At 39.0% G+C, this 26,963-nt stretch overlaps 1 long non-coding RNA gene across 1 annotated transcript in view; it reads right to left on the reverse strand.

Moving 5' to 3' along the window:
* Window positions 1–8,124: 8,124 nt before the first annotated feature.
* The window catches only part of LOC148127363 (uncharacterized), a 50,769-nt gene continuing 31,930 nt past the window's right edge, over window positions 8,125–26,963 (reverse strand). The window contains exons 2-3 of the long non-coding RNA XR_015742252.1: window positions 9,840–9,975; window positions 8,125–8,351 (exon numbers count right to left, since the gene is read on the reverse strand). This is a non-coding gene — a long non-coding RNA (uncharacterized LOC148127363). The remainder of the gene's footprint in view (window positions 8,352–9,839; window positions 9,976–26,963) is intronic.

Genomic DNA, 26,963 nt, shown 5'->3' on the forward strand with positions numbered 1-26,963 from the left:
CCTGCAAGGAAGGCAGGAAGGAAACATTCTGGTATTGCTTACAGAAACTGCCTCTCCGTTAACCCTTATTATATTCTTGGCAGGACTGGACTTCCTATCTCAGGAACTTCTCTGGAGTTTTTCCCCCTCCTTTGCTGGTACTTTGCTTGTGTGGAGTGACCATTCAAAGTTACAATGGCACTGAGAAAAGTGACTTATGACAGTTTTTCACACTTATGACTGTTGCAGCATCCCCACAGTCACGAGAGGCCAGGCGAGGAGATGCATTCCTCGAAGTGAGTGATGTTGAGTTGGCCACGCCCAGCCAGTAACATGACCACCAAGCCATGCCCACCACCTAAGCCACAGTCACAGAACCAGTTGTTAAAAATTCTGAATCCCACCCCTGGAGAGCTCCCCCTCACTGCATGTACTTGGCTAGAGATTAGACATATTCCTGCACTGAACAAAGGGTTAGATTCAGTGATCTAAATGTTTCCTTCTATTTGTATGATTCTAACAAGGTTAAAAGGAATCTTGACCACTTTCTGTGATTGATTTATTTTATTTTTTATTTATTTATTTTTATTTGTCAATTGCTTACAAGATAATAGGTATAAGTAAAAATATAGTTATGAACACATGGATACATATAAGAATGTATGTATGTATGTATGTATGTATGTATGTATGTATATGGGAAATTCAGCTTTGCTCGGGTATTTTCCCATATCATTGTAGTTGTGCTTTTAAAGTTGTAGCAACGTTTTGGCAGAATCTCATCTGCCATCATCAGGCTTCTGTGTATATGTGGATATACACAGTGTATATATACACAGTGTACATATACACTGTGTATATGTGGATATCCATATATATGTGGATCTTTGGTTATTCAGGTTTTCTCCCGCGTAAGATTGGCAGTATCTAGGCAACGTTTCAATGAAGTCACATTCATCATCAGTTAATATGAGGTAGATTAAAGTTACCAAGAAAGATAAAAGCACGTGGGCAGGATGCTGCCCATGTTAGTAGTGTATTTAGCTTGTTTGCATGTTCGATGTCATAATCAGGGGCTCTGTAACATAGTAAGAACCAAAATGTGATATTTAAGGACAGTTCACAGATTATGGTCTCAGGAATAGCACACTCCTAGATAACTTGGATGTTTTTTAGATGTAGGGACTTTTTATAGAAGATAGCAACACTACCTCCTCTACAGATTTCACGATCTGATCAGTAAACATGATAGTCTCTTACTGTGGTAATGGAGTCAGGGAGAGACGCATTGAGCCATGTTTCACAGACAAATATAATGTCGAATTTAGCCATATTTAGTAAGAGGAGAAATTCAGGTATTTTATTTACAAGGCTTCTTGCATTGAGTAGCTTGCATTTAAGGCCAGTTGTGGTTGGAATAGAGGTAATTAGGGGTGTGCATGCTTGGTTTTGAGTGATGTTGGATTGGATGGGGTGGGGTTGGATGCGGAGTTGTGGGTTGTGTGACTTTCTTTTGATGCAATCAGCTCTGTAGTCAATGTATAAGTCCTTTTCTCCATTGTCTAGACGGTTTTGGAGTTTTGCGCAGAGTTCACAGGAGCGGATTCTTTGCAGTATGAATAAGTCTGGTCTTGAGTGAAGTTTTTTGTGGTTGGGATTGGTTTTTGCAATGGCATTTATTGTATGAATGAATATGCGTTTGCTGGACTCATTTTTGCATACAACTCTACAAAATCTTGGGGCCCCAGAGCCATCATTGTATTTGTACCCATGGCCATTTCTGGTTATTTGAATGATATCTTCAGGAGAGATGTTTGTTGTATTATAGTTGCTTATGATATAACAAACTTTGGTGATGTCATCTGATCCGTTGGTGTCTTCGAGACCAAATAAGATGGCATTTGGATGTTTCTGTTCACATTCCATGGTGTCTCTCATGAGTAAGGTGATATTATTTGTAGAATTATTTGAAAGGATAGTAATTGCTTGTGGCTGTGGTTTGGTGGTTATTTTTGGTTGTAGTTGTGATTGTAGTTGAGGTAGTGGTTGTTGTTATTGTGGGATTTGATTTTGAGCTGATAGGTACTCACTTATCTGTGCTGTATTTTTTTTTTCAAGAGAAATTAGGCTTGCTTGTATCATTTCAAAACGTGTTGCTAAGCGTTCTTCTATTGAGGGAATGAGTGATTCTATGCTTTCAACTCTGTCAGGTAGGGTACTCAGTTTGTTTAGCTTAGGAGAACATGATGAACATAGAAAAAAGAATGTATCTGAATTTTTAACCATATCAGCTAGTTTTTTGTTTGCGTTTAAGCAGGCAGGGTGGGCTGGAGTATCGCATAGGTGGGATTTCATGTAAATTTCGCTTTCATTGATGGTTTCAAGACATTTGAAACATGTGCAGGAGTCTGGGAGGTCATTGGTAGAGATTTTTTTTTTTTTGGTTTGGAGTTTTTGTCTGGCATGGTCAATGGCAATAGTACAGTAATCAATTACAATAGCTAGTTAATGTGATAGGTAGACAGTTACTTAATGAATGTTGGAAATTAATAAATGTTAATTGATATGTTAGAGAACAAATCAAAAGTAAGGTTGCTTATTACTAAAAACCAATCAATTAGTTATTCAAATCACTCTAATCAAATTTTGCTAAGCAACAAACAGCCTAATTTATTACATTAATTACTAAACACACTGGTCAATTAAATTCACTAAAACACTAATCAGATATTCAGTAATTACATTATATGTACTAAACATTCAATCATACTAAGCAAAAAACAATACATCAATTGATCATTTGATAAAAATTAATTATTTTAAAGAAATTGATTTTTTTTTGAGATAATGAAAGTAGCATGAAGTAGTATTGAGAGTTGGTAAGTAAAGGGTTATTGCTTTGTTTTGTTTTGCTTAGCTGTTGCTGATATCTGAGAATAGGTTTATAACCCTTTATAAACTGGCAGGAGGTCTCTTTTCCTGGACTGTTTGAAAACAATCAGTGAGCAAGGGTTTACACTCTCTTTCTTGTTTTGTAGATTGAGTTTTTGAAATAGTAAAGATGCAAAGATGTTGAAGGGGAGATCTCTGGCCCATTCTTCAGCAGAGATAAACAGAACAATTCACTGGGAGGCAACAGGAAATGATTTGTTTTGTTTTCCTTTGATGAATGAGATTCCTGGCCCCCTCCTAGTTAATTTAAATACACTTTCAAAGTTTGTTGCTTTTAAGAGAAAGAGAAAAAAAGATAGTCCTGCACTGGAAATTTGAAGAGTTTATATTTTTACTATGTAGAGTCAGATTTGTATTGAGCATTTGTTCCTGGCTTCAATATACTTCTGCTTATATCACAGGAAATAAAATTGCTTCCAATCTTCACAGGAGTTCGGTTATAACAATACTTCCCTACTTACTGAAAGTCCAAAGTTACTGTCCTTTTAAAGAGAAAGTCCGGATTTGCAATTTGGTGAAGAGGGAAGAGGGAAGGAGGGCTAGCAGGGGAAGCAGTCTGTTTCACACCCTGGCTGCAAACATCTGAAGACCAACTCACAGCTCCCGGTGCTCACTGCCCTGCAATGATGGGATGAATCTCACTGTCTCACTGCCCTGCAAGGATAATCGTTGAGCCTCCTGGTACTGGCGAGCCCCACCACCTTACCTTCTAGCAAGGATGGGTCGAGCTGCAGATCATTGAGTGCTTTTGAATAGAGCGCTCCCAAACTTAGTGCCCACCAAGGAATAGGTTCTTTTCTGGCATACTGGTCAAGGATGGGAGGAATCAGAGATCTCCAAGTACTTTTGAATTGAGCATTTGCTGAGGAATGGAGCTCTTTTCTGGCTTGCTGGCAAGTCTCGGGTGTTAGGCTTTCCACCTCACCGGCTGGGCCTGCAGGAATTAGAGGACTTGTTGCTGCCCGTGCCCGCTGGAGCTCCTCACGCTGCCTCTACTGCTGCCACTATCTTCTCCCCCTTTTCAACATATCAACATATCGTCGGTCAATAGCCCTGGAGTGAACTCCTGCTTTTCAGTTTATGAATCAAGTGATCTTTGTAAGATACTAGATCTTCTATAAGTGATGAAAGTGACTACATCATTTTAATAACTACTAATTCTGATTGTATTGCAGTCACAATTTCTGCTGGAAGGTCACCACGCTGAGGAGTATGATTCTCTTTCTAGAAGACCAGTGTGGATTCTGTTAAATTGATTACTTTAAATACACCCATTACCAGTGGTGGGATTCAACTTTTTTTACTACCGGTTCTGTGGGCATGGCTTGGTGAGCATGGCAGGGGAAGGATAGTGCAAAATCTTCATTTCCACCCCACTTCTGGGGAAGGTTACTGCAAAATCCCATTCCCTCCCCACCCCACTAACCTGCTTTCCAGTTCCATTCTCCTGTGCAGGGCAACAAAAGAAGACCCAGCCGATCAGCTGGGACTCGGGAGGCAGAGAATAAATGGGGGTGGGGCCAGTCAGAGGTGGTATTTGCCAGTTCTCTGAACTATTCAAAATTTTCCACTACGGGTTCCCCAGAAATGGTCAGAATCTGCTGAATACCACCTCTGCCTATTACCATCCCTATGAAAGGTGTGTGCCTTGGCATCTTGAACCTCTTGAGCAGAGTTTTAAATGACATCTCTCAATTTTAAGCAGTTCCTCATATTTCCAGTAATCTTTCCAGTGGTGGTATTCAAATTTTTTTACTACTGGTTCTGTGGGCATGGCTTAATTTGTGGGTGTGGCTTGGTGGTCATGTGACTGTGGGTGTGGCTTGGTCACATGACCAAATGGGCATGGCTTTATGGTCACATGACCAAACGGGCATGGCTTTATGGTCACATGACCAGATGGGTATGGGTTTGTCGCCATGTGACTGGGTGGGCATGTTTTTGTGGCCATGTGGGTGGGCATGGCCAGGCGATCATGTGATCAGCAACCAAATACAAGTGGTCCTCACTTAATGGCTGGTTGCTTAGCAAGTGTTCTAATTTTTGACTGATCTCCCCAGAGCTACTTGACCTGTTTTAGAGTTTTGACAGCCATACACACACACACACACACACACACACACACACACACACCACTTACTTCTAACCCTGCTATTCTATGATTCTGTAAGGATCTCCTGCTGGAGGAGGGGGTTGGACTAGATGACCTCTGAGATCCCTTGCAGCCCAGCCCTAGATTGCTGTGTGCTTCAAAGAATCTTCTGAAGCTAGGGTTTGTGTCCTTCCTTCCTCTCCTTTTTTTTCCTCTCCCTCCCTCCTTCCATGTATTTATCTACCCATCCATATATCTCATTCATGGTCTTGTCCCCTGCTGTTGCCCTTACCTTCTCAGGCCAGGTGAGGGAGGGGAGGGTGAGGGGCAGGACCAGCTGCTAAACCTGGGAACAGCGTCTCCCAGGTGAGGGACTGCTGCTGCAGGCATTGGTGACAAGGGGGGCGAGAAGCCCTGGGATATCCGCCCACCCACCTGCTTGCTGGCTGGGCTGGGCTGGGCTGGGCTGGAAGAAGTGCGTCCGCTGCTAGGAGAAGAAAGAAAATGTGTTTCGGGAGGGCGGGCAGGCAGGCAGATGTCCCAGGGCTGCTGCACATGCACACATCCACCTGAGCTGCCCCATGGCCACCACGTGGTATGGAAAGCTAGGAGAGCAACCGGGACAAGCAGGCGACCAGGTGATGGGGCAACCCAGTTCAGGGGTGTGGCCAGCTAGGGGTTGCCACCAGTTCTGCGACCCATTCCAAATCACTGCTACCGGTTCTCCTGAATAGGTGAGAACCGGTTGAATAGCACCTCTGAATCTTTCCCATTTTCAAATAAATTTCTGATGATCTTTTTGCTTTTTTTCTCCAGAACAGAACACATGTCCTCCACCAAACCCCCACTTTTATACAATATCTCTACTATAGACTTTATTTTGATGTTATGAGGAGAAGAGAAAGTTGTTGTGCTATAAGAAATGCATGAGTAGAAAGTAAAATGCTGTATTTTTTTAAACTTGTGGAAAAGCAGATAGAGAGGTGAACTGTTTGAGAGCTAGATTTAAACCTGGGTGTCAGGGCTCCAACAAATCCACCGCCATTCAAATCAAAAGTCTCTAACCGCATCTCAAAGAAAAGAAAATTGATTTATTAGAAGTGGCCATGCTGGCATTAGCTGGCTGCAACTGATACTAAATTACACCATACATTTCCCCCTTGACCCTGTTCTTCCCCCCACCCCCTGGATGTGACTTCTCCAATGGGACACATCCATCTCCAGGAGTCATCCATCATGCTCTCCAATAACCTTCTTAAGCTTCGACAACTTTGGGCTGCTGGGGTGATTATCTAGGCATTTAAGGAATGCCTTGTTTTCCCCCACTCCCTTTTTCTGGCAGCTAAAAAGACCAAAGGAGTATCTTTTAAGTTGACATTGAGGTCTTCTGTGTCCAGAGCATGTATAGGTAGTCCTTGACCTACAACAGTTGTTTAGTGACCATTCAAAATTACAATGGCACTTAATAAAGTGACCATTTTTCACCGTTACAACCTTTGCAGCACTCCCCCTCCATAGTCATGTGATCAAAATTCAGATGCTTGCCAACTGGTTCATATTTAGGATGGTTGCCCTGACCTGTGGTCATGGAATCCCTTTTTGTGTTCTTCTGATGAGCAAAGTCAATGGGGAAGCCAGATTCACTTAGCAACCAGCTTGCTAACTTAACAACTTCAATGACTCACTTAACAATTGTGGCAAGAAATGTCATAAAATGTGAGGAAACCCAGATAACAAATGTCTCCACAGAACAGAACAACAGAAATTGTGAGAGGTCTGGCCAGTCAAGTGACACTTGCTTGCACTGATGCAGTTTGAGTGTCATACTAACCTTGGAACAACTGCCAAGTTACACTAGTTAAAATTCCATAGGAGAAAATAGGGAAGGAAATTGTTTGCATGCTTGGGTCTTTTTCGGAGTGTAAAGTTCCTGGGAATGTTGCCACTTTAGTGTAACATGAGTGCTTTTCCTTTCCATCTCAGCTGACGCACAAACACACTGATATAACCTCCTGAGACCTCTAATCCTCTTACATTCTAATATTACATTGGCATGACCATGATTTTGACCATGATTTTGGTTTTTATTAAAAAAAATCACAATTTCAGATTACTATTCAATGTAAGAAATATATGCTTTTTAGTAGCCTCTATAGGCATGTAGTTAGTAACAGATACGAGCCTTCCCTTTCACTTCGAAAAGCCAAAGAAACACTCGTGTTGGATTACTGTCATCTTGAGACAAGTGATTGATGAGGACATTGGCAAGACCAAACCTTCTTCCCCTACACACTGGCTTGTTTGTATGATATGCCTAAATAAGAATTTCGGAAGTTGTATGAACAGTTTTATCCAGACAAATGAGGCAACAACTAATCTAAAGAGGATTCTTTTAGCCCATGTTTAAAGAAAACAAAACAACTGTAGTCAATTAGCAGCTAATCCATTATAGTTTAGTAGTGAGAACTCTTTGCCTCCCTCACATCATCATGGTGGCATCATGTGATGTATCAGGACTTTTTTCCCCTTCACTAAACTGGGTGTGGGTGTGTCTAGTGCATGACGCATCCAGCCCGTGGGCTGGGAGTTTGATAGCCTTGGCCTAGAGGCTCACTGAAAATGTGACTTTTTAAAGAACTCTTGTCTTTAGTGTTAATTTGCCTTTCTTACCAGTGGTCAAAGGATTCGGGAGAAGATGGTGGTAACAGAGGACAGAAAAAAGGTAGGTAAGTGATCTGCTCCAATCTGATATGCAGCACTTCTGAATCAGATTGGCCCACTGCAGAATTTTTTAGTATGATTTTTCATACTATGGGAATGCTTGAAGTTATTCCTGCCTCCTTTCCATTTCTTCTTGCAATATAAATTTTACATTAGGTTTTAAATTTGTTGAAGTGTTATTGTTGTGATTGAGTCAGTTTTGTTTGTTTATTTATTAAAGTATACTACCTTAAAATGATCTCACATGGGAAATGAGGCAACATGACAAACAAACAAGTAAATATATCAGCTTCACCCTTATGAGAAGACTAATGGACTTCAATCTCCTTGTCTTGTTAGTTGTAGCTTGGAGCTCACAAAATTGGGTTCTTCTTTGCTCATCCAATTCCAGAAAGGGCAGACAATGTTTGGGGTAAGGTTGTTTGTTGTGGGGATCATTTCTCAGTTTCACAGGAAGGTAACAGGAGGTTTTCCAGAGGTGAAATAATACTGCATCTTTAGAGTAAGGTACAGTTTTATTATTTACTTGCATTTCATTCAGAATCTGAACAATTTGGGGTTTGGATGAAGAAGTCGTATGATGGGTATCCAGCTGTTAGAATTTTCTCTAGTTAAGTAAAAAAAGAGAAGGAACTATCTGTAATTTTGAACCTGGAATATTTTCCAGATGAGATGTAAACATTCATTTTTTAAAAGTCTAATGTTGACATTTATTTTTTGTAAAGGGATAAAGCAATGCTTATTGCCATTTGCCATTTTTCAAAGCTATTATTTCTCTGAAGTGGTGATCTGCTTTTACGTCCATTAGAAGAACATTTTGCTGCAGTTGAGATGAAAAAGTTATGTGTTCTGCTATTTTATCATATCTATTCCCTTATACTGTATTTATTAGCTGCTTAAAAAGCGCCATCTTCAATCAGTATTTGTTATACCACTTTTCTCTTTTCCTTTCTACCATCCGCTCTGTGCTCCCCCCGCCCCCGTCATTTCCTTCCCTTAGGTTTACACACAATGCTAGAGCAACATCAAAAGTCTGTGGAAATGAGTGTATGCACTATTCTAATCCAAGATAGCCCACTATACATTCAAACCACACTCGGGCAGCTCTTTGCCCTGCTTCCTTCCCATCATAGAACTGGCAAGAAATCAAACTACCCTAAATCTTGGTGTCTCCGTAGCTGGCAATTCATAAATTGAGAATGGATGAACTTCTGTCTGTGAAATCGAATGTCATAGGATTGGTTGTCTGCTTAGTTCTTTAGTTTCTTCCTTTAGAGAACGCATCCACAGTAATTTCCTGAGGACCATCTCAGGATCTACCATAAAATCCACAGATGCTATAAAATATTTGGAGTATATGGCAAACTTTCTGTTTACATTGCCTGAAGCAAGGTTATGGAATCTGCATTGCCCCTTCACCTACCACAATTCCCCCAGCATAGCATTACAGAGAAACAATGAAACTAGTAGATAGCTGATTTTTCAGGGAAGGCATCCATTCATCACTCCTGGTGAATGCGTCCATAAGCATCTGCAGCTAGCCAAAATGATGAAACATAATATTATGATGTAGCATCCATCTTTACATGCTTTTATCACAATGTTGCATGCAAGAACTTTGTTGGGAGATTACTGTGGATAATTTCCTATTTATTTTGCCCCGAGGACACTCCCACTCAGCTGGATCAGAGTATGCACTTACTCTAGCAAAATGATATATAGCTTGAGGTGTATTCATTAAAAAATCATCAAAGATCAAACACAGCTAACTGGTAAAAACAGGATAAAAGGCAGGCGAAAACAGGGAAGAACATAAACATCAGAATTAAAAAGAGAAGAGAACTTAATAATCCTTTATCTATGCTTCTAAATAACTTTCAAAAGGCAGAAACTTTCTACCGGAAACAATGTGGTGTTTAATTAATGTGGTTATTCTAGTCTCAGACCTTTTAAGAATAGAGCTGGAAAATGTAGCCGGCATGAACCCTCCTTTATTCTGTGCAACAAAAATATAATTGGTAAATGAGGAGAAGGTATCCAACATGCATGAAGAATATTTCTGTTATGATATCACAGCATATATGTTTCCACTTACCTCCCCAGTGCCGCCAGTCACCTAGAAAATGTGGCACATCCATGCAATTTTTTCAACAATGCTGCATAAGTGGTTCATCATTGCATCTGTCTGGCCTGCTCTTTACAGGTGTTGGAAGTTAAAACCCATCATTCTCCTACAGAAATGAAACATTTTAGGATATATTAAAAAGGCAGAATATTTTCCCTAAAAGAGAAGTAGAAACTCAGAGAGGCAGAAACTCAGCCCCGCTACCATTGCTAATGGGCTATTAAGGCCTGGGCCAGCCTATTCTACATAACAAAGATCTACTTCCTTCAGGCAGACCCATAATAGGAATCCCAAAATCCTTTCATTATATCATCATCCAGCAAGGCTCAACCAAGCCTGGGACTCAGGACAGCCTACAGAGTTGCCCCTGCCTAGCCCCATGGGAGTCTGACAACCAATCAGAATACAGGCTCAAATTCAACTCCCAATAGAGGGCATAAAACCCAATGACAAATATTGGTACAAATATTACACAGGTTTATTGTGATATTATTGGAGAATATTCTAAGCTGGTGTGCTAGCAAAAATATTTAGAATGGGAACTGCTGCTCCCTCCTCATTTCTAACATTTTTTAATATATATAAATATATAATTCTTTCTGTCCCTGATGTCATTTTCTTGCTGTTACATATTCCACTAGCCATTTGTCTTCCTTTTCTTCTCTGTGAACACCTTTTCATAAAAGCCTATCTTCTTTAGCAATTCTAGTAAATAATTAATAAACAATTTGGCACTGTATAACAAAGAAAAATAAGCAGAAATAACAGAAACATATTCCTTCTGGAATTTGATGAGAGTTGAATGGATCAAGAAGAATAAAAGAAAGATCACCGGAAAAGAAATAACCCAGAACTTGTTAAATAAAAGTGAAATGATAGTTTCTGATGCCCTCTGGTGGTTCCTTTTTTGTTATTTAAATAGTTTAAATCACTCTTCAACAATTCAAAGGTGAGGGGTGCAATCCTGATGAATTTTGTGGAATTTCTAAATAGGTAGCTCTCATAGTGTATCTCTTCAATTGGAAAATGGATATTAGGCCACACCAACAAACTCATCCCAAACCTACTGATTCCAGAGTATTGCATAACCATCCCTAGCCTTTAAGATACAGAGGATGGAAGCAGGAAGAGTAGAGCAGAGCAGAGCAGAGCAGAACAGAACAGAACAGAACAGAACAGAACAGAACAGAACAGAAGGATATCCTATCTGTGAGAAGAAGATGAGACACAGTTTAGAAATCTAACTCAAGAAGACAATAATGCTGGAGGAGTTGGAGAGGAGAAAAGCAGAATGAAGATCAGATCCCTGCAGACAACAGCAAGCAAGTAGTTTCAGGGCAGTTGTTTGCTTCATTTAGTAGTTTAGTATTTTAAACTGTACTGGATCTACAGTATCCATGGTATCTAACAACATAAATAAATGCAACATGAGAATCCAAAGTTTAAGGTGGCAGTTCTTCTTCTTACTCACTGTCCCCAAGAGGGACACATACCATCCCTTTGTGTTCCAGGTGTTGGTGGAATATTTGGCAACTGGCTAGATGAAAATCAGTGCTGTAGGAGCTGGAAGAGATTCTGTTTGGAAAATCACTAGGGAATCACATTTGAACTCAGGACTGGTTCTAATATTAGAATTGGCATTACTTTAATATAAGGCTCCCCCAACTTGTCATCTAGTCTACCTCCCATTAATTCCAAGCCAGTAAGGCAATCCTGTAAGGTAAGTCGAGGATATTTTTGTGTGCTTTTGTTCTCCCTGTATAGTTTTTTTTTTTAAGAGTAAAATATTTATTTCCAGAAATAGGAATATCAAAGAGCTGATATTGTGTAATTCCTTATTTGGTTAAGTATCTGGGCAGTTTAGACATATTTTATTACAGCTAATCCAGTCAGACCAGTATGAATCAGTTTCTTTGAATACGGCAACATTTTATTGCACTGTTATTGTTGTTTTAAAAAAAACTCAACATGCCTCCATCACTTCAATGATCTCGTTGCAATTTTATGGTTGTATTACATTTTACTTCAAACACAAACTGTTCATTTATTTTTATTAACTTGCAGAATTCTTGTTTCTAAAAAGACCGATTAAGTCCAATATATTAGATCCAGAATGTCTGCTAGAGTGGTGACTTTTATGACCCAATCCAAAATAATTGTGGTTTCCACATACAAGTCAGACAGGTTACACTGACATAGACATTTACAGTAGTAACACAGGAAATCTTCATTCCTCTTTTCTAAGGAAGTTGTCACTGAGCTAAAAACACAATGTTGCTGTAACTAAATGACTAATTAAAAGATAAATCACCCATCCATCTTGAACTATAGTGATAGTTCCTTTAATTTTCGAACAGTGTTGCATACACTTTATTATTGGTTTATCTTCACACAGAATGTGTTGAAAAGCAACTGGAAATGAACTCATGAAAAATTTCTAGAGCTACTCTATTGGAGATACAGAACACCAGATGACCATTAAAAACTAATTCTTACTCTTTGTGTCATCTTCTAGTGGCCATTTGAATGACGAAGCCCAGATCTGGAAGCCGCAATTCAAAAACCCTATTTGCTAGAAAATATTCCACCTATTTTATTTAATTTGTTGTTTTGTTTCCAAATCTAATTAAAGATGTTGTTTTAGCATTTAAAATCTAAAGAAATGTGCTTCCTACCATATATAATTTCTACTATTTCTATCCAAAATGCCCAATGGCAAAAGTCTGTGAGAACCAAATTAGAAAACATTTTGAAGGCATTCAGTTGCATGTTCCTGCTCAAAAATATCAGAAACTAAATACTTTAAGGTTATATTAAATACTATTAGCCACAATGTGATCAGTTTCATTCTTTTGGGGGCTCCTCAGATGTGTATTTGATGGAGTTCAAACCCTTTATTGAAAAGATGACCAAAAACAGAATGAGAGCTTTAATGTTTATCCAAGTCTGGAGTTTGTCCAGAAAGGGCTATCTAGATCTCTAGATATCATAGTGGTATATATAATCTGAAAGTCAAAATACTTTGACCACCAAATGAGAAGAGAGAACTTTTTGGAAAAGACCCTGATGTTGGGAAACATTGAAGGCAAAAGGAGAAGGAGACAGGAGAGGATGAGCTGGCTAGACAATAGCATTGACACAGGAGACATGGGTTTGGGTGGACTCTGGGAGACAGTGGAGGACACGGGGGTGGTGGTGGCATGCTGTGGTCCATGAAGTCATGAAGAGTCGGACATAACTTAGTGACTGAACAACAACAGCAAATATATAATTTTCTTTCCCTTAACCTCTCAAAACAGAGAGATAAAGATGTTATATCATGCCCCTATATATAGCTTTTAATGATAGCTGCCCATGTCTATCTTGATTCCATGTAGTCCTCCCTAACTGCCATGCTCAAAAGGTGAGATCTTAGTCCATATTTTTTGGTTTTGTAAGTAGAACTGGCAGCTTCTAATGAATATTCTTTTGTAAGCTACGCTTACAAAAGAATGTTCATTTATTTCTCCTGTTGTTCCACCAGAGATCCATTAAACTAGCATACGTTTTAGGCACTAGGCTTGAGTGACAGTTCAAGGAGATACAGTATTTGGCTGAATGTTCTCCTGCCTTTTTAAAAATACATCCACCTTTGAGACTTTTGTAACAAAATAATATTTACAACTTAAATATTTTAAGTGCCTTGGGAATTTACAGTTTAATTTTCCCCAGCAATAATTAAATAAAAATGTATTCAGGGTTTTTTTTTATGTAAAGGCATAACTCAGAATGTGAGTCCACAGTGTGAAATAGTATAGCTCAAACACAGGTTTATTTTCCCAGCAGAACTAGGCAGCAACGAACATGATGATGTCAGTGGGCTGTTGTCATAGTTACTAGCTGAGTCACTTCTGAAAAGTGAAAAGGTGATCTATAGCTGGACTAACCTTCTGTGACATCCTTAATGTTTTAATTCATAATGGTAGATTTTTGTGGCTTTTGCTGAAAAAGAGTAGAATGGTTAGTTATTCAATCATGCTACACATTTGTCAGATTCTATGTCTTCCAGTTCTGAATTATGACAGGAAAATTAGTCTTAAACGAGGGATTTTGCTCTTTATACCTGTTTTGCTGTCAGATTCATCCCAAATATTGAAAGTTAGCAAGAAGCAGTGGAACAATGCTTTAAAGTAAAGGTTTGCAAAGTTTTGAGATCTGCAGCCTAGATGCCACCTACTTTGAATTTTCACTCAATGCTTAATTCAAAGACATCTTGAATACTAGCTTGCTCTGTATCAAGTATCAATACCTGCAAACCAAAGATTCAACAAATGGCCCAACCAAGAAATGTAGGAGAAATGAAAAAGGACAATAAGAACAATAGATCTATCATGTTTTTATCCCATATTCCTAGAAATCTTTAGGTTTCTTATGTGGAATTACAAGGTAAATGATGGAAGTTTGTGCAATGAGAAGAGAAGCAAGAGAGGGGACCTTTATGTAGTTTAAATGAGGTCATAAATTAATTATATTAATATTCCCAAGGCTTCACCTCCACTTCTGCTACCTGATTATCCTTTGGAAATCTTGCTATTATTGTTGTTGTTGCACTCACCATGTCTATTTGCCTTTAAAATGCAGTGAAGTAGAGGATTTTCAAAAGGATGAAAGAAAAAACGACACATTTTCAGTGGTGCAAATTCCACCTACTTCCACTGTGTTCTGTCTACTCTTTATTCTGGTTCTCCATATCATTAATTGAAGTCCTTGATTGATTTCCATGGATAAGAACTTATAAGAAGTGTGGTAATATATCCATCATATTCTGCAAGTTCTTGTACAGCTTTGTAAGATCTGGGGGTATCACAAACGCTCCTCATGAGGGCAGTAGTGTCTTTATGATGAGAGTTTGATCCTGTTATCTGCAAAGCTCAGAGACCAGGAATTTGTGTGGGAGTTCACAGTACCTATCCGAGCCATTCCCATGAGACCTTTGGTGCCCTGCTTTCTCACGGGAACTTTATCACCTTCGCTGAGGCCTAGCTAGATAATGTTGCTGAGCTAATGTTGAAGTCATTGTTTTGATTTTGTATTTGCATTTTCTTAATAAATACTGCTACCCGGGGGCTCTCGGGGCTGGCAGTTGCTCAGACGTCTTCCCTGCGTCTCCCATCATTTTTCAATTGCCAGTCCATCACAAGTGGTGACCCCGACGTGATAGTTTGGAAGGCTATACGTTTTGGCGTGATAGCTTGAAAGCTATACGCTTCCCGCATCCCATACTCATCGCCGTGGACGTCGACTGGGCCCTCATCTTCTTCGCTGGACGGAGATAGATTCTTTTCGTAAGTATGGGGGAGATTTCTCGAAGGCTCAGACAGGGCACATTAGGGAAATGAGAGAAATCGCTGGGAATAGTTTTAAGTTTGGAGTTCATAGTAGAGGACATGAAGTAGGAAAGAAAGAAATTGAGGATTTATTACAGTATGTTTGGAAACATATTCCGTGTTATCCAGAGGGAGGTAGTATTAAAGTAGAGCGCTGGAGAAAGATAGGGAAATTTTTGCACGAGGAGCCTCGTGCCCCTTCTTCAATTTTGTTAACCTGGAGGGTGGTTATGGATGCATTAGCTACGCATGAACAACCGCTCCTATCACCCCCCGAAGAAGGTTTGCCGCCTTACAATGCGGTACGTATATTGCCACCGACAGCACCTCCAGATAAATCCAGAGGGCTGTCAGGCACTGAAAATACTTTGTCAGAAGAGAAGAGTTTGCCTTTAAGAGTTCAAGTAGATGCAGTTACTGCAGCTATTCAAGAAGCAACAAATAGAGGGGAATTATCAGGAGATGATTTGGTAGATTTTGGAGTGGAGATTCAACTTAATCCAGTAGAAATTGGTGTGGACGTTGCTTTAAATCAACAGAGAGATAGAATGCCTGAGGAGGGGTTCGTTCTTCTCCCACAGTTAATTTTTCAAGCCATACGGACTCTCCCTGACGGCGAAGGTGGTGAGAAGACCTTTACTAACATCAAACAAGGAAACAATGAACCCTATGAAAATTTCATTAGCAGATTGAAAGTGGCTATTGAAAGGCAAATTGACAATCAATTTGCCCGGAATGAATTGCTTTTGAAGTTAGCAGTAGAACAGGCAAATGCAGATTGTAAAAAGATCCTGAATCCACTTATTACGTGTGGAAAGCGAGAGATCGCTGATTTGATAAACGCATGTAGAAAGGTGGGGAGTCAGACTTTTAACATGGAGACTTTAGTTCTGGCTCTCCGGGCAGGAAATGCTAAAAAAGAAACTTTTTTCAATTGCGGGAAGCCTGGACATTTTAAAGCGCAATGTCGGGCTCCTGGGGGGGGTCAAAGTCAGCAAAATGAGAGATCAATGGGACAGGGTGTGACCTAAATCAGTAATCAGTATATCAGATGCTCCTACAGTTTTTACTGATGGAGAAATTTTTTTTTGTGCTTGTGTTTGGAAAGATAAATTTGAAATTTGGCATACAAAAGTGACATCAGAGCAGAAGTCTGCCCAGCAGGCAGAACTTGCTGCTGTAGTTTTGGCTTTTCAAAATTTTCAAAATCAGGATTTTAATCTAATAGTGGATTCTTTGTATGTATATAATTTGTTACCCTTTGTAGCAGGTTCTTATTTGTCTCCTGGAATATCACCTAATATTCTACGTTTGCTTTTGTTGTTGCAAGAATGTTTGGAGCAGCGTATGAATGTGTGTTTTATTGCCCATATCCGTAGTCATAGTAATTTACCTGGAATTTTATCACAAGGCAATGCCAAAGCTGACAGTGCTGTAACTTCAGTTCTCACTGTCCAGCCATGGGACAGCCATAGTTATTTTCATCAAAATGCTAAAGCGTTGGCACATCAATTCAAGCTTACTGCTGCAGAAGCTGCTGCCATAATTCAGCAATGTCCAACTTGTTCAAAGCAAGGCACAGCTATTCCTATGGGAGTCAACCCCAGGGGGTTGAAACCTTCAATGATTTGGCAAATGGATGTTACTCAGTATCCATCATTTGCACCTTGGAAGTATATACATGTGACTGTGGACACTTATTCAGGATTTCTAATGGCTACTCCTCAAAGAGGTGAAGCGGTTAAACATGTCATCAATCATTGCATTAAGACATTTTCAGTTGCTGGTACGCCTCAAACTTTAAAAACAGACAATGGTGCGGCTTATCGGAGCACAGTCTTTGATCAGTTTTGCAAACAGTGGTCCGTGGAACATAAATTTGGAATTCCATACAATTCCACAGGACAAGCTATTGTGGAGCGTTATAATGGCACGCTCAAGAACATGTTAGCTAAATTAAATAAAAAGGAGGGAAGCTCCTGGGGCTTCCGGCAATTCAAGATCATTTAAATCTTGCTTTGTATACTTTAAATTTTTTAAATTTGTCTGGTAACCCCCAGCAGCGGCCAGCAGGCATTTTTCTTCCCCTTCTACAGATGCAGTGAGACCTCGGAGTGTTGGTGCGATTCCTTCCGGATCCAGCATGGGTTCCCGCTGAGCTGATTACGTGGGGACGTGGTTATGCAGCAGTAGAACATCTTGGTCAAATTCGTTGGGTTCCTGGTCGATGTATCCGGCCTGATCATTCACAAGCGCCTTCGCAGGTGCCAGTGAGGGATGTTCCTGATTCTCAGGATGGCGTTCCTGTGGTTCCTGATTCCGTTCCTGATGTTCCTGATTCTCAGGATGGCGTTTCCGTGGTTCCTGATTCTCTTGATGCCGGCAGTCCAGGCGTGGCGCTGTGAAAGCTGGGAAAAGATGACTGCTTATCCGAGGTTATCAACTTGTATGCAGCAGGTTCCTTTGGGGAATCGGACTAAATTAATCTGCAAACAGCGGCATCTTTTGATTTTTCCAGCATATTGGTCCTGGCATAAGGGTCAAGACATTCTTTACTCGGGACCTGATAAGGATATTATATCTTCAGCCTGTGCTACAACTCTGATTCTGTTTAATGTTTCTGTTTCAGACTATGGACAATATTGGTGTCAATTGGAGTTGCCTAAGTTACTTTACACAACTTCTTTTTCCATTCGTCTTATGCCTCCACGGACTCTAATGCGGAGGCGGAGAGCTGCTATTATCTCAGAAACTAGAGACCTTGGTGATAATTTATGGAAGGAAAATTCCTACATCAAGGACGTTCGGATTGCAGCAAAGGGTTTAAATGTAACTAATTGTTAGCTTTGTATGCATGTACCCACCTTTTGGAATAGCTATGAACTATAGAGATATTCATATTTTAAATAATTTTACTGTTGCTATGTTTTATGATACTGTTGAGAATATTAAGATGTTAAATGAAGAAGTGTCTGAAATTCGCCAAGTTACTTTATGCTTTAGATATAATGTTAGGAGTTTGTGCTTTAATTCATTTACATTGTTGTGTTTTTTATACATAATTATGAGCCTAACATTACAAGAACTGTTCATGATATGGAAGACCGCATAGCTGAACACGAAGCAGGAAAAGATGGCTTCAATAAGTCACTTTGGGCTTTGCTATGGGATTGGCTTCCTGACAGCTCATGGTTACATTTATTGTTTCAATTAGTTGTAATAATTGTTATTACACTTATTATGTTATGTTGCTGTATTCAATGTATTCCTAATCTATTTCAAATGTGTGCCTCAGCCTTAAGTGTACGAAACCAAGTTTGCGAGGAACTGTGTATTTTGCCACTGAAACACCCCTATCTTTGAATAAATAAAAAGGAGGGAATGTGGTAATATATCCATCATATTCTGCAAGTTCTTGTACAGCTTTGTAAGATCTGGGGGTATCACAAACGCTCCTCATGAGGGCAGTAGTGTCTTTATGATGAGAGTTTGATCCTGTTATCTGCAAAGCTCAGAGACCAGGAATTTGTGTGGGAGTTCACAGTACCTATCCGAGCCATTCCCATGAGACCTTTGGTGCCCTGCTTTCTCACGGGAACTTTATCACCTTCGCTGAGGCCTAGCTAGATAATGTTGCTGAGCTAATGTTGAAGTCATTGTTTTGATTTTGTATTTGCATTTTCTTAATAAATACTGCTACCCGGGGGCTCTCGGGGCTGGCAGTTGCTCAGACGTCTTCCCTGCGTCTCCCATCATTTTTCAATTGCCAGTCCATCACAAAGAAGAAAAGATTTTCCACCATTTCCTTACTTGGTATCAATGATCAAAGTCAAACTGGCCAAATAATTTGCACTAATTACAGTTATTTCTTCTGAGGCCCTCCATATGGCTTATGCTGCAATTCTTACCAAGCTTAGCCAATTTGATCAATAATAATTGGAATTATAGCTTACAAACTAAATTTAGCTTATTTTTAGATTTGAATTGAAGAAGACAATCATTCCAAGATGCCATTCCCCTTTTAAGTAAAATCTTGCCATTAAAAATTACACATGCCATGGAGTTTTCCCATTATTCAACAGTACTTATGAGTAGATTAAATATTTTTAATTCCTTACAGAGTTGAAAAAAGTAGGTTTAACATGTTGGCATGATTTTAGGACTAGTAATACAATACATTTGGTCAATACAATAGTGACCAAAAAAGCATTTGCTTGTATTATTCTGTTGTTGCCAAGAAAACTACATGGATCACCAAAAATTAAAAGTATCTGTTTTTATCCTCAATCCCACATCATATCCTTCTTCCTATAAACTTTGTGACAAGAACTTTTAAAAATTATTTTTGGAAGTTTCATTGGAAATATCCTGGGTGTTTAAGAAGCAAAAGTGCATTTGGGTACAAACTTCCTGTGATTCATCTTTTTTTTCACTTCCTCAGATCTATTGTTTCTGAGATAACATAGCTAGAAGCTCATAACATTATGCCAAAATTGCACACAATCATAGTAAGATAATTAGACAGCTCCATATATAGTCACAGAATATGGGAGTAAGTTTCAGGCTACAGAGATGATTGCATGACTGTTTATTCCAAAATAAAGCAAGTAGGTCTGTTGTGATCCAAGGATTTGTCCTGTGATCAGAGGAAAAGAATCATCAGGCATTATTTGCAAATTATGGCTGGCTGTAATAATGTGCCTGTCAATCAGAAGGCATAGCTTGCTGTTAAGAAATGTATGGGAAAGTGTCTATGAAGAAATTAAGCTACAGCTTGGAAATTTTGTTGAGTTCTGAGTTAAAAAAGTAGAGGTAGGAAAGTACTTTGATCTTTCAAAATGGTATGTAAACAATGTTAAATGCAAAACAATAAGGCCTTTTTGATGAGCAATGGGTAATTCTCATTGAAAAAACTTCAAAGATTGGAGGGGCAAAAAGGAAATAAGATATTTTATGATAAATTTCATTACTATTTAAAGTTTTTCTCATCAACGTATTTGTCTGAGGGGGAGAGGTAGTCTAATTAATAACAAGAGGGAAGAATAGATGACCCTGATTATATAAGTTTCCCTCACAGCTGCTGAATATAAAAGTACACATTGTAGAAGTAGTTATGATATGTTTACAGCTTTCAGTGCTTTCACATGGAGCTATTCTCTAAATAAATTCATTAATAGATAATTATGGATAAATTCATTTCATTAGGAACTAACAGAAAGTTGAGCATCTTTAGGTTCTAGAGATCTCACTATGGACACATAAGGAGAGTGATTGTCAGGCATAAAAGACCAGGTACATTTGTGGAGGTGCAATTAAATTAATTTATTAGTAAAAGCCCACGTGTAAGAATCTTCTCAACTAACTCAGCATAAGGGTCAATGGCACTCAAGGGGGGTTAGACTTAGTTCTCTTGTGGCTACATAGGGATTCTAGGTTGCTTCCCCTTTTCACTTCATCCAGGTTCTGCTATTCCTTCTGCTACAATGATATCTATTAGCGGAGGACAAGTCACAGAACAGTTGACTAATAAAGTCCCCACATAACAAAACAGAATAACAGACTTGGAAGGGACTTTGGAAGACTTCTAGTCCAATACCCTGTTCAGGCAGGAAACCCTATACCATTTCAGACAAATGGTTGTCCAATCTCTTCTTAAAAACTTCCATATTGGAGCATTCATAACTTCTGGAGGCTATTTAACTTAGAAGGTATAGCAAGACAATACGGTATGATTGTGAACTTCTTGGTGTCTGGATGGATCTCTAAAGTAACATAAAAGAATCTTTAGCATTTTTATCTAGAGGAATCATGTTATATCTGGGACCTCTTTGCATGCTTTGCCATTGAATATTCTTTATATTCTCAGGATCTCTTCATATAATTACTTCACTCTGTTGCAGTTTTGAGTTGGGGAAAAACCCAGTTATTGCTGATGGTTAACTGCATCAATCCATACCAAAGTGATTATAATAACATGTCAACCAGTAATCACACAAACAAAGGGGCAATGGGGTGAATATTTGTGTAACTTTAAGCAGCAGTGGTTACCCATGTGGGTGGGATGCACCTGAGCTTGTCTTTTCACAGCCCTAAAATATCTCTCCACAATTTGCATGGTTTGCCATTAAGATATAGAGGTTGCTAACTATGGTATTCATATGTAATATTCTCTTCTGGATTGTTTAAATATGCTGAGAATACACAATTTGTGATTCACAGTAGCCCCATATGCATTGATAAACTTCACAGTATGACATCTTTCAAGAGCTGCCAAATCAAAGAGTGAGGATGCCGTCCAATGAAAATGGAATGGGAGGCATTTATACAGGCTTCATTTTTGACACAGTGCTATATTGCATTATGTTACTTCATTTTCACCACTTTTATAGCTAATATTGTAGGTGGTGGTGCCCTTGAGTTTGGAACTGCTCTATTCCATTCATTGATTTGCCTTTCTGTTCCATTTATTGAAGTGAGCTGCCCTAAGACTTGCGTATAGGATTTTTTTGAGCTGTCAGTTGAAAGCTTTACTGTTCAGGATATCCAATAAAGTTAGTTTTGTTGACATTCTGGTCCAGAAATAATATAATTAATAACATGACCATGGAAGGTTTCTTTGGACAATGCTAGCTCCCTTGACCAAGAAACTGAGATAAGTTCTGCTCCCTAGAACCAGATACAACTGGACAGGAAAACCTTCACCTAATCATTAAAAAAAATATTATTAAAGTAGCTCATCATCTGAGTCTGTTGATGAGAAAGTGGCTTGTGAGGCAGCTGTGTTTGTCTCTGCTTCATTATGTGCCTTGTCAACTGTCTGAAAACCGATCAGACCCTAAAGGCAACAGACCAGGGAGCAACAATTTGTAATATATTAATCCGTTCCTTGTCTTATTTATCGGAAATATAAGGACCCAATTAAGGGAAGATGCAACGCTGGAAAAAATACCCTCCCTCCCAGTATTATCCTCAGAGAATGTGTAGCAGATAATAGTTTTCTCCTCATTGTTACTCCCTCTCCAGGGAAGAAAAGATTCTCCCTGCAGGAGGCAGACTTTTACAATCACCTATTCTGTCTTTCAGCACTTACTATCTGGGTCACTGCTCCTATTTTTCATGTTTACTCGTTTTTCATTTGGTGAAATAAGCTTTGTGCAAAATTGTGTTAGATTCCTTCCCACATGTAAACATCTCCCAAATATAATAAAAATTTTCATTTTGGTTTGCTGACATCATGGCATTTATTTTAATTTTTTTACATTTCCTGTGTTTTTCTGATGTTTTCTTCCCCCTGTTCCTCCAACAAGCATGGAAACAGAAATGGTTTTCCTCCTGCGGCACTGCATTCCTCCACTACAAAATAAGATGAGAAGTCCTCCTTTATTTTCAAATTCCATTTTTCCTTTTAATCTTTTGGTCTGCCCTCCCTCCCTTTCTAGGGTGGAACTTAACCCTCTGCATCACATCTAAATGTGCAGCTGGTGCCTCTTATTTATGGGGCAAGTGTTTATTTGGTATCTCTTAACTAGTTTGAACTACTTGTACAAGGGGATGGGAACATGTGCAATTCTGAAATGCCAATGAGGGTGAAGGAGGAAGAGGATGAATATAAACATATATTTAAAGCGCAAAATGTTAAATAGTTTAAATGCAATACAGTTGAAAAGTATGGATAGTTTTATTCCAGCATAGCAGAAGGGAAAGGGAAAAAGAATTCCTATTAAAAAATATTAAATCCAGAAATGGATCTCTGATAGTATACCTTTAATAATTCATCCCAGGGGCAAAGTACTATCCCTAAAAAAATCAAATATTACTGATTTAATCAAATAATACGATTTAATTGCAAATTAGCATATCTTACTGCCAACGCAAATAGAAAGATTTTAATGTGGGCATAAGACTGTATATAGTTTGGCATATATACTTTTTTCAAGTGAATATTCCAAAATCTATTTGGAAAAAAAATATACAATCATTGTGTTGGAACTGATCTTGGAGGACATTAGTCTTACTCTCAGCCTCTGCCCTGTGCAGTAATCTTCATATCATTCTAAACAAATAGCTATACCAAAGTCTGGAAATGCCTCTTTATTTTAAGTTTGGATCTGTCTCTCTTATTTATTGGTTTTTGTGTTACCATCAAGTACTATTGACAATGCATCCATATTCTCTTCCCTGTGACTTCCCTACATGTATTGGAAGACTTCTGTCATGTCTACCCTTAGCTGTCCCTTCTTTAACTAGGATAAAAGCATAAGGACTCCAAAGTCTCTTCCAGCCCTATGACCAGGGGTGGCCTTCAAAAATATCAGCAACCAGTTCTCTGCCCGGTTGCTGGGTGGGCGTGGCCATGGTGGGCATGGCTTAATCACCTCCTGCACCATGGCAGGGAGGCGTTTTTCCAGAGGCTTCCTCGAGCCTCTGGGAGGGCAAAACAGCCTCCCCGGCTTCCAGAGGCCCTCTGGAGGCTGGAAACAATCTTCTGGAACTTCTAGGAGGACCATTTTTTGCCCCCCTCCCCGGCTCTGGAGGTTTTCCTCAGGCCTCAGGGAGGGTGAAAGAGGCCTCCCCTGGGCCCGTTTCCGGCCTTCCGGAGTCTCCAGGAGATCCATTTTTTGCCCTTCCTGAGCCTCTGTGTGGGCCCTGCACTTACCTGGCATCCAAATGGGCCACTTGGAGACTTCTGGGAGGGGAGGGTGGGCGGGACCATCCAGGGGTGGGATTTGCCAGTTTGTTGAACTGGCCATAAAACTAGCTATGGGTTTGCCCAAACCGGGATGAACTGGTAGCAGCTCACCCCTGCCTATGACTCTATGAATCTATTAAACTAAACATACCAAGTTTCTTTAACCACTCTTTCAAAGATTTCACCTCCAAGCCCTTTTACCTTCCTTGTTGTTTTTCTCTGCACTCTTTGGTATCTTTTCTTTTTTATACTGTGGTGACCAGAACTGAATTGTATTTGTTATTTAGTTTATATGACCTCCCAACTCAGCTTCAGAATTCTGGGTGGTTAACAATGGTTGAAAACAGCATTTTAAAAAAGCAACAAACTGCAACACATATAAATACAATTAGGATTATTTATTCCAGGTATTCCAGTTATGGTCTGACTAGTGCATCATAGCAAGATGCAATAACTTCCTATGATCCTGACAACATACCTTTGTTGATGTTGCCACAAGCTAAGTTGGCTATTTTGGAACATTGGTTTAATCTATGGTCTACCAAGATACCCAGATCCTTTGGCAATTACCCCTGGTAAGTTACCAGCTTACTTGTACCTGGGCATTTGACTTTTTCTCTACCAAAGTACAGGGGTTTTACATTTCTCATGACTGAACAGCATTTTGATGCATCAGGCTCACTGTTAAACTCTCTCAAGATCCTTTGGAATTTTGATCCTGTCTAGCAATATGCCAGGTTTATACCATCTACAAATTGTCTGAGCATCCTTTCTGTTCCCTCACTAGGAAGATGTTGAGGAGCACTGAGTCCAGCACAATACTTCACTGTATGTCTCTTTTCATGTAGACATGGACCCATTAAGGGCCACATGTTGTCTACAGTTGTTTAGCTATTGGCTGGGATTCCACGTTTGAACTCTGGAGCATTCTTGTAAATATAAAATCATGTAGGAAGTGACTATTATCAGTATAGTGACCATTGGGTGGCGCCATTGTCTACCATATTACAAGGATCTTGCTACACTGATTAGAAATATATTAAAACTATGATTTTCAAACATTAAAATATAGCATTTTGCTGACGTACAAGAATGAACAAATGAAAATATGGTGAAGAGAGGATTCCCCCCTCTTGGGTAAGCTGAATTTTATTCAAATGCTTAGTACAGTTAATTAAAAATTGTAACAACCATGCAGTGGTGCAGTGATGAAAAGTGCTGGCCCAGAAACAAGGAGTTCTAGTCCCATTTTAGGCATGAAAGCCAGCTGAGTGACTTTGAGCCAGTCACTCTTTCACAACCCAATCACCTCATAGGGTTATTGAGGGGAAAATAGGAGGAGGTAAGACTATTAGGTATGTTTGCTGCCTTGAGTTACTTATAAAGTAATGAAGGTAGGATACAAATCTAATAAATAAATAAATAATAATTTTAATATTTGTATAGGTTTTACACCATGTTATAAAAACATTACAAAAACCTTGATGCACTCCAAAGATTTGGACAATAATTACTTCATTGTAACTCTTTAGTAGAAGTTGTAGATTGCTTTCTAATACATTTGGAATAATTAAAAGCTACATTATAAGTACATGCACCATTTTGCAGGTGAAAGTACATTTTGCATTAAAAGAATAAAATTTACTGAAAAGGATTGGAGGACTCTTGGTCCTAAGATGATATCAAGGCACTACTTCATGTAATAGACCTAATAAACACCACAAAAAAAGGATAGAGCTTTGACCAGACAGGGTTGCCATCTTGACTTTTCTGCTTTCTCTTCAGACACCCTGATCATGAGGTAATTATTTAAAAGAACTGGAATGCCCATTCTGCATTAGCTCATCAGATGGAGACAATCACTTGTCTCTAAGAGGAGCTATATTTATAGAAAAACATTTGATGTTAAATGCTTTGAGCATTAAATGCTCCCAGAGAAAGAATGATGAAATGTTCTTTGTTCCTATTTTCACAAATTCTTGGAACAGAAGCGTCCATATTTTCCCACTCCTATTACTGTGATCCCTTATGGAAAGAGAGAGAGATCATCAGTTACTCTGACTCATGCCTCATTAAGAGCATGTTGAGATACAACTTGAATTTGCCAGAAGGCAAATTTACGTCAGCAAGAAAGAAGATAATCGCTGTCATAAATCTTGGATCACGTCCCCAACTGCTGACTGTGAAAGCAATATTTTACACCTAAACCAGTCTTCTCTGCCTAGTGGTGTGTAAATGTCTGGATTTAAAAAGCCCATTTTCCCCAACCATCCTAATTATAGCGGTATGCCTGAGAATGATAGTCTGATAAGGTTGGGCAACTGCAAGTTATTCATAATTCCAGCCTCATGGTTCCTTCCCAGGGTTCAGATTGAAGTCCTCATACAGAATACACCAAAGTTTCATTATTATAATTCTCCATAATTGCCTGTTAAGGCAATATGAGCAAACAAAGATATATGGGTTTCTCAGATTTATTAAAACAAACCCGGGGAATATTTATTTATCCAATGTGTATGCCCTTTCTTTCAGAAAGTTCAGAAAAGTTTTTTAAAAATGCATTTAATAATACGTTCAACCATACTGTTTCATTGTTTTCCTGGCCTCTCAAGGTAGTTGGGGTGAAATCCTTTTATTTTTAGTGAGAGGAGAAGGAGGAGTTTAATCATGTTTCGCATCAGGAAATCCTATATGCTAGATATTGTTTCTTTAATTTTTTTAAGTGGAAAGGGGTCCTAAGACAAAGAATTATAGGCAATTCCTCAATTGCTTTTATTTGTATGGATTATATTCATCTATATTTACCTAATTAAAGGTTAAAATTGATATATTTTATGCCTCTACTCTTCTCATGAGGGTTTGATGAAATTTTAATACAAGTAGTTCTCAGCTTGTGACCATTTATTTAATGACACTTTGAAATTATGGCAGCTGTAGAAAAAAATGACTTAAAACCTGCCCTCAAAGTTATGATCTCACAACATCCCCACAATCACAGGATTGCAATTCAGATGCTTGGAGTTGGCTCCCATTTACAAC

This window comes from Pseudonaja textilis, chromosome 2, assembly GCF_049901715.1.
Source record: "Pseudonaja textilis isolate UNSWEBS1 chromosome 2, rPseTex1.2, whole genome shotgun sequence".
Taxonomy (NCBI): domain Eukaryota; kingdom Metazoa; phylum Chordata; class Lepidosauria; order Squamata; family Elapidae; genus Pseudonaja; species Pseudonaja textilis.